The following is an 11,959-nucleotide window of genomic DNA, read 5'->3' on the forward strand; positions in this document are numbered from 1 at the left end:
AACTCTCAGGGGAATTAATCCTATAGCGTGGACATTTTTATAGAGGCAAAACAGAAACTAAAAAAACATTTTTTGCAAACTCCAACTAAAATTCAAATTTGAATTCAAACCTTTTGGCAATATTTTCTTCTGACATTTTTGGAGTGTCATGTTAGCTCCTCTCATACTTTTTCTCAAGTATTTGTCAGGGATATTGAGGTAGATTTTCAAATGCCAAGTTGAATCCAATTCAACCAAAACTCAAAAGCCTCTGAAAATTTCCAAATGTCACTCAAATCAAACAAAATGCATAGATGCTTAGCTAATAATTGTAAAACATTCCAAATTGAAAATTTGGGATGTTACACACTGTAATGCACATCATAAGAAGCCTTGCAAGCAAAGTGACTAATGAGTTAGTTGCAGGATGATGTATTACATAATGAGTAAATAGACTTGCCGGTAACGAGATTGAACTAGGTATGTAGATACCGACGATTGAATCTCGGGCAAGTAACATACCGATGAACAAAGGGAATAACGTATGTTGTCGTAACAGTTCGACTGATAAAGATCTTCGTAGAATATGTAGGAGCCAATAAGAGCATCCAGGTTCCGCTATTGGTTATTGACCAGAGAGGTGTCTCAGTCATGTCTACATAGTTCTTGAACCCGTAGGGTCCACACGCTTAACATTCAATGGAGATTTAGTATTATGTGAGTTATGTGATTTGGTGACCGAATGTTGTTCGGAGTCCCAGATGAGATCACAGACATGACGAGGAGTCTTGAAATGGTCGAGAGGTAAAGATTGGTATATGGGATGATAGTACTCGGAAACCGGAAGTGTTCCAGGTAGTATTAGGTATTTATCGGACTACCGGGGGAGTTACCAGAACCCCCGGGGGGAAGATATGGGCCATATGAGCCATAAGAGGGGAGCACACCAGCCCACAAGGGGTGGCTCCCCCTAGGCATGTGGTCGAATTGGATAGGGAGCAAAGGGGGTTCGCCCCCTTTCATTTCTCCCTTCCCCTTCCCTCTTTCTATTTGGAAATAAGGAAGGGGAGAGGCCGAATTGGGATAGGTCCCCAAGTAGGATTCCTCCTACTTGGGGTGCCCCAAGGCTGCTCCCCTCCCCCTCCCTCCTATATATACATGGGGAGCGGGTGCCTAGAACACACACCAACAATTGTTAGCCATGTGTGCGTGGCGCCCCCCTCCACAGTTTATGCCTCCGGTCATATCTCCGTAGTGCTTAGGCGAAGACCTACGCGGATTACTTCACCATCACCATCACCACGTCGTCGTGATGACGGAACTCATCTACTTCCTCGACATCTTGCTGGATCAAGAAGGCGAGGGATGTCATCATGTTGAACGTGTGCAGAACTCGGAGGTGACGTACTTTCGGTGCTTGATCGGTCGGAGCTAGAAGAAGTTCGACTACATCAACCGTGTCGTCAAACGCTCCCGCTTTTGGTCTACGAGGGTATGTGGACACACTCTCCCCCCCCCTCATTGCTATGCATCTCCTAGATAGATCTTGCGTGAGCGTAGGATTTTTTTAAAAATTGCATGCTACGTTTCCCAATAGTGGCATCCGAGCCAGGTCTATGCATAGATGATATGCACAAGTAGGACACAAAGAGTTGTGGACAGTGATTGTCATACTGCTTACCACCAACGTTTTATTTTGATTCGGCGGTATTGTTGGATGAAGCGACCCAGACCAACCTTACATGACCACGTTCATGAGACAGGTTCCACCGATAGACATGCAACTAGTTTTGCATAAAGGTGGCTAGCGGGTGTCCATTTCTCCTACTTTAGTTGAATCGAAATTGATTGCGGACGGTCCTTGTTGAAGGATAAAACAACAAACTTGATAAATCACCATTGTGGTTTCAATGCGTAGGTAAGAACTGTTCTTGCTAGAAGCTCGTAGCAACCCCGTAAAACTTGAACCAACAAAGTAGAGGACGTCTAAGTTGTTTTTGCAGGGAATGTTGTGATGTGATATGGTCAATACATGATGTGATAAACATTATTGGATGAGATGATCATGTTTTATAAGATAAACATTATTGCATGATGTGTTCCCCAACAGTGGCATCCGAGCTAGGTCTATGTGTAGATGATATGAATGTGTAGAACACAAAGAGTTGTGGGCGGTGATCGTCATACTTCTTACCACCAATGTCTTATTTTGATTCAGCGGTATTGTTGGATGAAGCGGCCCGGACCAACCTTGTAACATCCCAAAATTTCAATTTGGATGTTATACATAGGTCATCATATGCATATCATATTTTATTTGCATTTTGCCCGTGATCCTAGAAATCCTAAGCAACTTAAGGACCCACGGAGAGAGTTGGGGATTTCATTTATTTTCATATTTGAATTTTCTCAAATTTGAAAAGAGGATCATTTTGATTTTAATAATTTCCCCCAAAATATTTCCAATATTAAAATAAATGAGAGGTGATAAAATGACTTCTCCAAACAGGAGTCCAACAGGAGTACCGGCCTGCCCGCACCACCGCCTCCCCGCGCCGTACCGCCGGACTCCAACAGGAGTCCAAGCCGGACTCCTCACCACCGCCGCCCGCCGCCTCCCCAGCAGCAGCAGCCGCAGCCGCCGCCACGGCAGCCCCGCGCCGTCGCCCCACCCCGCCGACCCCGCCGCCCGAGCAGCAGCCCACCGGAGCCCGCCCCGCCGGACCTCGCCTAGCCGCCGATGTTTTTTTAACAAACCGGTAAAAACCGCTGCTGTCGCCCGTTTTTTTCTTCTGGTTTTCGTTTGGATCGGTTAGATCGTTTTTTCGGTTTCGCTAATTAGCGAACGTTCGGCCGAACGCAGCTGTTCGCGAACGTGTTCATTCGTTTGTCTCTGATAACGAACGTTCGTTGTTAGTCTTTTTTGTTTTAATTTCTTTTCGGCCAGGGACCTATCCGCGATTATTTTTATCATAGATTAGCCCCTGATCTTCAAACCCTCGCAACTTTTTAACCGTTCGTCCAAATCCAGTGAAACCAACGCCAAAATCTTCGTCTCAAATCCCTCTCTCCAGTTAACCAACTTGAACAGGATTTTGACAATCTAAAAATTTGGTTTCAAGCAGATTTGAGTTCGAATTTCTTTTGATCATAGTTTGAGTTTCGTAGCTCCGATTTGATTGATTCTTTTTTGCAAATCGAAGCACTTCAGTTGAAATTTCGGTTTGGACTTTCTCATCTGAGTTTTAACCTTGCGTCTATGTCTGAGTGCTTATGTATGCTATTGTTTGTTTGCGATAGAATTTCCGGAGTGCGAAGCGTGCTACTACGAGTCACTAGGGTTTGCAGATCGTCAGCAAGGCAAGTAACACTTTGATCATACCCCTTTAATACCCAGTTTTTATGCATTAGTTATACCCCTCAAACATTGCATGGTTAGGATTTGATAACATGTGGGTATTGGGAGGTAGTTGATGAGGTAGAACCTATTGTCTTTTATTTAAACCCTGGGTGTTACTACGTTATGCTTATACTGCTATGCTATGCTCGTAGACGTGGTTTGGTTTGAGAGATTCATGATAGTTGTGAGTATTATTATGAACTAAGGGTTTATCTAAGGTGGCTACTTAAACACACATCTGGGTGGATTGTTTGTGGGCACCTGGGGAATCCAGTGTTGTCCAAGGAGATCCCGGGGAATACGTGCGATCATCCTATGGTTCGTCACCCAGGCTCAAAGGGATCATAAGATCATTCATGCTAGAAACTTCCGTGTGCAGCCACAAGCCATTATGGGCTCTAGCATAGTTGAGTAAGTTGTGGGAATCCTTTCCATGATGGGCTAGCAGATGTAGGGGATTGTAGGTGTACCGGCCTATCTATCGGTTAAGGGGACCTCTTCGGAAAGACTGTGTCTCGGTCATCCATTTCTCAAACAACATGCAGTGCGAGAAATACAACAGAGGAGATGGAGTCTTGTGGGGGAAAAGTGCGCAAACCTCTGCGAGTGTACAACCTAATCATAATTAGTCGTGTCCCCGGTTATGGACATCTTGAGTATCTGGTTCTTGAATTATTATGTTGATCTCAACACTCTTAACTAATTTTGTTGGGTTGTTAGTTACTATTTATTTGGGATTGAGATGGGGTTTCCATTCTCAATGTTTATCAACCAACTTATAGTTAAATAAATTATATTCCTTTGCAGTAGGGAAAACTGGCTTTTTGCAAAAACCTAATAACCTTAGAGCCTCCACTAGCCATATATGCATGTAGTCTTAGAATTTACCTTGTTCATTGCTCTACAGTGTTATTTTGCCAGCATATTCCATGTGCTGAACCGTTTCAGGCTGCAATGTATTATGTTGCAGACTTTTCAGACGAAGAGTAAGGTGCGCTAGGTCGTTGTCGTGCACTCAGCTATGCCAATGGAGTTGATGGACTAATTTATCTTCAATGCTTCCGCAGTTATCTTATTTAGATGGCCTTAAGCCATATTATTGTAATAAGTTATCTTTTGAGACATTCGATGTAATAATTGTGTGATTGCACTCTATTATAAATCCTTCAAGTACTATGTGTGTTAGCATTACCGATCCAGGGATGACACTTATGCATAGAGATTTGACCATTTGAGGTCGGATCGCTACAAGATGGTATCAAAGCACACACTGGCTGTAGGACATGACCACTAAGATAAGCCATAGGTAACTCTTCTCTACTCATTTCTGACTGCTCCCCATTTTCCACTCTATAGATGGCGGACCCAAGAAACAAGTTTGCTCAACCAGATGAAGACACCCCTTTTGGACGACACTTGAAGGAAGTCACTAGGTACCTGAACATCAGAATACCAAGCTTCACCGGGACCTACACCGCCACTTTACCAGAAGAGGAGAGTTGGATGATTTGAGTTCATGTTCCAGGAAGGACATTCATGCTAGTTACTGAGATCATAGAGTTTTCCTTTGATGCACCAACCTGGAGTCTAGGAAAGAGCATGGCAGCTCACATCGCCATGGGACATATCGACGAAGTTTACCACAAGGATCTTAAGGACACCATCTACCAGATATGTGGGAGCCGAGATGAGAAATGGGAGATGATCAGCACCAGGAGGGACAAGTCCATTGCAGTCTTTATCCAGGAGTTAAACCAGCACATTCGCCGCCAGGAGAACCAAATATGCGCCAGCATGATAGATCTGAAGAAAGTGATGACCAGGAACATGGAGTTTGAAGAGGAACTCAAGTCTACACGCGATGGATATGAGGAGGAAATCGCAGTGCTACTAGAGAAGAATAAAGACCTGAAGAAGAAGCTAGGAGTATTCATGGGAGACCCCACGCCAGGAGGAGATGACGACCATCCCAAGGACTACATCATCATCGACGACACCGACTCCGACCCCGACAGTAGTGATGATGATTACAAAGATGAAGCTGGAGCGGATATCATGGAGTCTTCCACCAATCAAAATTTCTAGATAACCACCATATTATCAATAGTATTCCCCCATGTATATAGCAGTAGTTCGAGCACTTTGTAACGGTAGTTAGAAACGTTTGTATGCCCTTGTTTAAATTGAGTGGTGTGATATGAATGTGTTTGTCTCATGAGCATATGGGTAGTGCTTTCCCTTTAGACCTCATTCTATTCTAATCTCTTCCCTCTAAACCCATCAGATGCCTCCGAGACATGGCCTCGGATTTGTCTTCCCACTGGAGCTCACTCAGTTGATCCAACAGCAGAATGCCTTGATGCAGCTACTAGTCTAGAACCAAGGCAACAACAACAACAACATTCCCCATAGCCAATGTTACTTGGGATCAATTTCAGCAAGCATTCCGCATTGCACATGTATCAACTAGAGCTATGAGCATGAAGAAGTGTGAGTTTCGCAACTTATGCTTGGGAAACCGTACTGTAGGGCAGTACGTGGATGAGTTCAGTAAGTTAGCTCGCTATGCCCTGGATGATGTGGCCACAGATGCCGCAAAGCAGGAGAAGTTTATGGAAGGGTTGAATGATGAGCCGAGCATGCAATTGATGGTGGAAACATTCAATAACTACCAGGATTTGGTAGACAGGGCTCTTACGATTGAAGGGAAGCAGCAGCAGATAGAGAGCCGCAAAAGGAAGTATGGACAAGGGAAGTATAATTCTGGAGCATCGCAGAAGCCTCGTTTTACCCTGAACTCGGGAGGATATACCCATAACCATGGAGGCCACACCCACAATGGAGGAAGTTTGCATAATCATAGTGGCCCCAAGAATGGAAATGGGAATGGAGCAAGCAGCAACCAGAACCGTTCCAACCAAGCCACACCCGCTAAAAAGTATCTGAGTCATGTCACCTGCTACAAGTGCGGGAAGACTGGGCACTATGCTAATGATTATTCTGAGTTGAAGAATGGCAACGGAAATGGAAGCTCTGGGAAGAAGTCCAACCCTTTCAATAGGGGACAAGTGAACCACATTAGCGTGGAGGAGGTTGAAGAGCAGCCAGATGCAGTTATAGGTAAGTTTTTGGTTAAGTCATTTACCGCAATCGTTCTTTTCGATACTGGTGCATCACATTCATACATTTCGAGGGGGTTTGTGGATAAGTATAAGTTGCCCACCAAAGTTCTTAAGACACCTATGTAAGTAAGCTCACCTAGAGTAGAGTATATGGCAAGCAGTGGATGTTTTCAGATGCCATTGACCATAGGTAGGCATGTTTTCCCCTCAGACCTAATAATTCTAGAGTCACAAGGATTTGATGTGATACTAGGCATGGATTGAATATCGATGTATGGAGGAAACATCGATTGTGCCAGTAAGTCAATTCTGCTCACCACCCCAGAGGGTAAACAGATTAAGTATGTGTCACGGCATGCGCCAAAGAGGACCCAAGTGAATTCCCTCTTATGAGTTGTTCAGGAGGAAGTTCTTGTAGTGAAGGATTACCCGGATGTATTTCGAGAGGAACTACTAGGCATGCAGCTGGATCGATACATTGAGTTTTTGATAGAGCTGTTGCCAGGCACTGGACCGATATCAAAGAGACCATACTGAATGCCCGCAAATGATCTGGAGGGAACTTAGAAGCAGATTAAGGAGTTATTGGAGAAAGGTTACATTCGACGAAGTTCATCACTGTGGGGAGCCCTAGTGCTCTTGGTTGAGAAGAAGGATGGATATTTGAGAATGGTGGTTGATTATCGTGCATTGAATGAAGTAACGATCAAGAACAAGTACCCACTACCGATGATCAACGATTTGTTTGACCAGCTACAAGGAGCTAAAGTATTTTTCCAAGATTGATCTGCGATCAGGATATCACCAGTTGAAGATCTGAGAACAGGATATACCTAAGACAACTTTCACCACAAGGTACGGGCTATATGAGTACACAGTCATGTCATTTGGATTGACAAATGCCCCTGCCTATTTCATGAGTATGATGAATAAAGTGTTCATGGAGTTTTTAGACAAGTTTTTTGTGGTATTCATTGATGATATTTTGCTATACTCGAAGAATGAAGAGGAGCACAAGGAGCATTTGCGTTTAGTTCTCAAGAAGCTCAGGGAACATCAGCTATATGCAAAGTTCAGCAAATGTGAGTTTTGGTTGAAGGAAGTTGGATTTCTTGGGCATGTTATATCAGGAGAGGGTATATCAATAGACCCTACCAAGGTTTAGTCAGTCACTGATTGGCTGTCACCCACCTCAGTAGGAGAGATCCGCAGTTTTCTTGGACTCACGGGATATTATCAGAGATTCATTGAGAATTTTTCCAAGATTGCGAAGCCTATGATGGAGTTGTTGAAGAAGGACACGAAGTTTAAATGGACGGATGAATGTGAGGCCAGTTTTCAGGAGTTGAAGAAACGTTTGATTACAGCCCCAATGTTGATTCTTCTGGATATATGCAAGGATTTCCATGTGTATTGCAATTCTTCTTTCTTAGGACTTGGAGGAGTACTTATGCAGGACGGAAGAGTTGTTTCATATGCCTCACGACAACTTCAACCGCGTGAGTTGAATTATGCCACGCATGACTTGGAGTTAGCAGTTGTAGTGCATGCGCTCAAGACCTGGAGACATTTTCTTATTGGAAACCGTTGTGATGTGTACACGGATCATAAGAGTTTGAAGTACATTTTCACTCAGAAGGAGTTGAATCTCAGACAGAGGAGATGGTTGGGGCTTATACATGATTATGATAATTAGCTGCATTATCATCCAGGAAAGGCCAATGTCATAGCAGACGCTTTGAGCCGGAAGAGTTATGTCAATACCCTCGTAAGCGGAGGATTACTGCAGGAGTTAGTTGATGATCTCAAGGAACTTCGTTTGGAGATAGTTCCAAGAGGTTTTGTTCGAGCAATGGAGGTTCAGTCAACATTATTGGGAAAGATTCGAGAAGCTCAGAAGGATGACAAAGAAATTGTTGAGATAAAGGAGAAAATGAGTAAAGGAAAAGCCAAGGGTTTCAAGAGGATGAGCACGAAACCTTATGGTTTGAGGACCATTTATACGTACCCAATAATGCGGAGATCAGAAAGTTAATACTTCAGGAAGCTCATGACTCGCCATACTCGATACACCCCGCAAACACCAAGATGTATTTGGATTGGAAGGAGCGTTTCTAGTGGACTGGTATGAAGAAGGATATTGCCGAGTATGTAGCCGTGTGTGATGTATGTCACAGGGTGAAGGCAGAACATCAGAAGCCAGCAGGATTACTGGAGCCCATGCCGATACCCGAATGGAAGTGGGACAAGCTTGACATGGATTTTATCACCGGATTACCCAGGACCCGATCAGGATATGATTCTATCTGGGTAGTAGTGGATCGTTTGACCAAGGTGGCACACTTTATTCCAGTGAAAACAACCTATACGAGAGCGAAGTTGTCCAAGATATATATGAACAGAATCATATGTCTGCATGGAGTTTCGAGGACCATCGTATCAGATAGAAGGACACAATTTACCTCGAAGTTTTGGAACCAGCTGCACCAGACTTTGGGTACCAGGCTAGAGTTCAGTACAACCTTTCATCCGCAGACAGATGGACAGACAGTAAGAGTCAATCAGATTCTGGAGGACATGTTGAGAGCCTGTGCATTAGATTATGGATCTAGTTGGGATGATAATTTACCATATGCGGAGTTCTCGTACAACAACAGTTATCAAGCTAGTTTGAAGATGGCACCTTTCGAAGCTTTGTATGGGAGAAGGTGCAGGACACCATTGTTGTGGGATGAAGTTGGAGACCGCCAGTTGTTTGGACTGGATCTGATCAAGGAGTCCGAAGAGAAGGTTAAGTTGATTCGTGATAGCCTAAGGTAGCTCAGTCCAGGCAGAAGAGTTATGCAGACTCCAAACACAAGGAGGTAGTCTATGAAATTGGAGAAAGAGCATATCTTCGTGTGTCACCTCTGCGAGGAGTTAAACGATTTGGAGTTAAGGGAAAGCTAGCCCCGAGATTTGTAGGACCATACCGAGTTTTGGAACATATGGGAGAAGTGGCCTACAAGATGGAATTACCCGAAGGATTGTCCGGAGTTCAAGATGTGTTTCACGTTTCCCAGTTGAAGAAGTGCCATGCAGATATGGCTGATATTCCCCTAAGAGATACAGTGCCCCTGGAAGCAATTCAGTTGGACAGTGATTTGACCTACAAGGAGAAACCCGTCAAGATTCTCGAGTTTGCCAGCTAAGTTACACGTAGTACAGTTATCAAGTTTTGCAAAGTTCAATGGAGCCACCATACCGAGGATGAAGCCACCTGGGAACGAGAGGAAGACCTACGGAAAGATCACCCGCACCTATTTTCTAGCCAACCCGAATCTCGAGGGAGAGATTCATCTTAAGGGGGGCTAGGTTTGTAACATCCTAAATTTTCAATTTTGATGTTATACATACGTCATCATATGCATATCATATTTTATTTGCAGTTTGTTCCTGATCCTAGAAATCCTAAGCAACTTAAGGACCCACGGAGAGAGTTGGGGATTTCATTTATTTTCATATTTGAATTTTCTCAAATTTGAAAAGAGGATCATTTTGATTTTAATAATTTCCTCCCCAAAATATTTCCAATATTAAAATAAATGAGAGGAGATAAAATGACTTCTCCAAAATAAGAGGGGAATATTGGGGAAAAATGTTAAAATCAAATAAATATTTTATTGCTATTTTATTTGAATTAGAAAAATATGCATATTTCCAAAATGCATTTTAGGCCAGAAAAATGTTCACCTTGTTCTAAATATTCAATTTAGATGGTGAAAATTATTTTTGTCAAATTTAGAATTCTATTTATATTTTATTAGGGTTTTTTTGTTGTTTTTGGGCTGAATTTATTTATAAAAAAAGTTCCCGCCCGACTGGGCCGAAGGCCCGGCCTAGCAGGCCGGCCCGCCCGCGCCACTGCCTCCCCGCGCCGCGCCGCCGTGCCGCCGCCGGACTCCAACCAGAGTCCGAGCCGGACTCCACACCACTGCCGCCCGCCGCCTCCACAGCAGCAGCCGCCGCCGCAGCCCCGCACCGCCGCCGCCGCGCCGTCGCCCCACCACGCCGATCCCGCCGCCCGAGCCGCTGCCCGCCGAAGCCCACCCCGCCGGACCGCGCCTTGACGCTGCCGGGTTTTTTTCGACGAACCCGTAAAAATCGCCGCCGTCGCCCGGTTTTTTTTTCTGGTTTTCATTTGGATCGGTTAGATCGGTTTTTTTCGGTTTCGCTAATTAGCGAACGTTCACCCGAACACATCTGTTCGCGAAGGTGTTCATTTGTTTGTCTCTGATAACGAACGTTCGTTCGTTAGTCTTTTTTCTTTTTATTTCCTTTTCGGCTAGGGACCTATCCAGGATTATTTTTATCGTAGATTAGCCCCGAATCTTCAAACCCTCGCAACTTTTTAACCGTTCGTCCAAATCTAGTGAAACCAACACCAAAATCTTTGTCTCGAATCCCTCTCTCCAGTTAACCAACTTGAACAAGATTTTGAAAATTTAAAATTTGGTTTCAAGTAGATTTGAATTCAAATTTGTTTTGATCGTAGTTTGAGTTTCGTAGCTCTTATTTGATTGATTCTTTTTTCCAAATCGAAGCACTTCAGTTGAACTTTCAGGTTGGACTTTCTCATCTAAGTATTAACCTTGCATCTTGCTACCTCTTGAGCATAGCGTTGGTTTTCCCTTGAAGAGGAAAGGGTGATGCAACAAAGTAGCGTAAGTATTTCCCTTACTTTTTGAGAACCAAGGTATCAATCCAGTAGGAGGCTACGCGCGAGTCCCTCGCACCTACACAAAACAAATAAATCGTCGCAACCAACGCGATAAGGGGTTGTCAATCCCTACACGGTCATTTACGGGAGTGAGATCTGATAGATATGATAAGATAATATTTTTGGTATTTTTATGATAAAGATGCAAAGTAAAATAAAAGGCAATGAAAATAACTAAGTGTTGGAAGATTAATATGATGGAAGATAGACCCGGGGGCCATAGGTTTCACTAGTGGCTTCTCTCAAGAGCATAAGTATTTTACGGTGGGTGAACAAATTACTGTTGAGAAATTGACAGACTTGAGTATAGTTATGAGAATATCTAGTTATGATCATGTATATAGGCATCACGTCCGAGACAAGTAGACCGACTCCTGGCTGCATCTACTACTATTACTCCACACATCGACCGCTATCCAGCATGCATCTAGAGTATTAAGTTCATAAGAATAGAGTAACACTTTAAGCAAGATGACATGATGTAGAGGGATAAATTCATGCAATATTATAAAGACCCCATCTTGTTATCCTCGATGGCAATAATATAATATGTGCCTTGCTGCCCCTACTGTCACTGGGAAAGGACACCGCAAGATTGAACCCAAAGCTAAGCACTTCTACCATTGCAAGAAAGATCAATCTAGTAGGCCAAACCAAACTGATAATTAGAAGAGACTTGCAAAGATAACCAATCATACA

Source organism: Triticum urartu, chromosome 3, assembly GCF_003073215.2.
Source record: "Triticum urartu cultivar G1812 chromosome 3, Tu2.1, whole genome shotgun sequence".
NCBI lineage: Eukaryota > Viridiplantae > Streptophyta > Magnoliopsida > Poales > Poaceae > Triticum > Triticum urartu.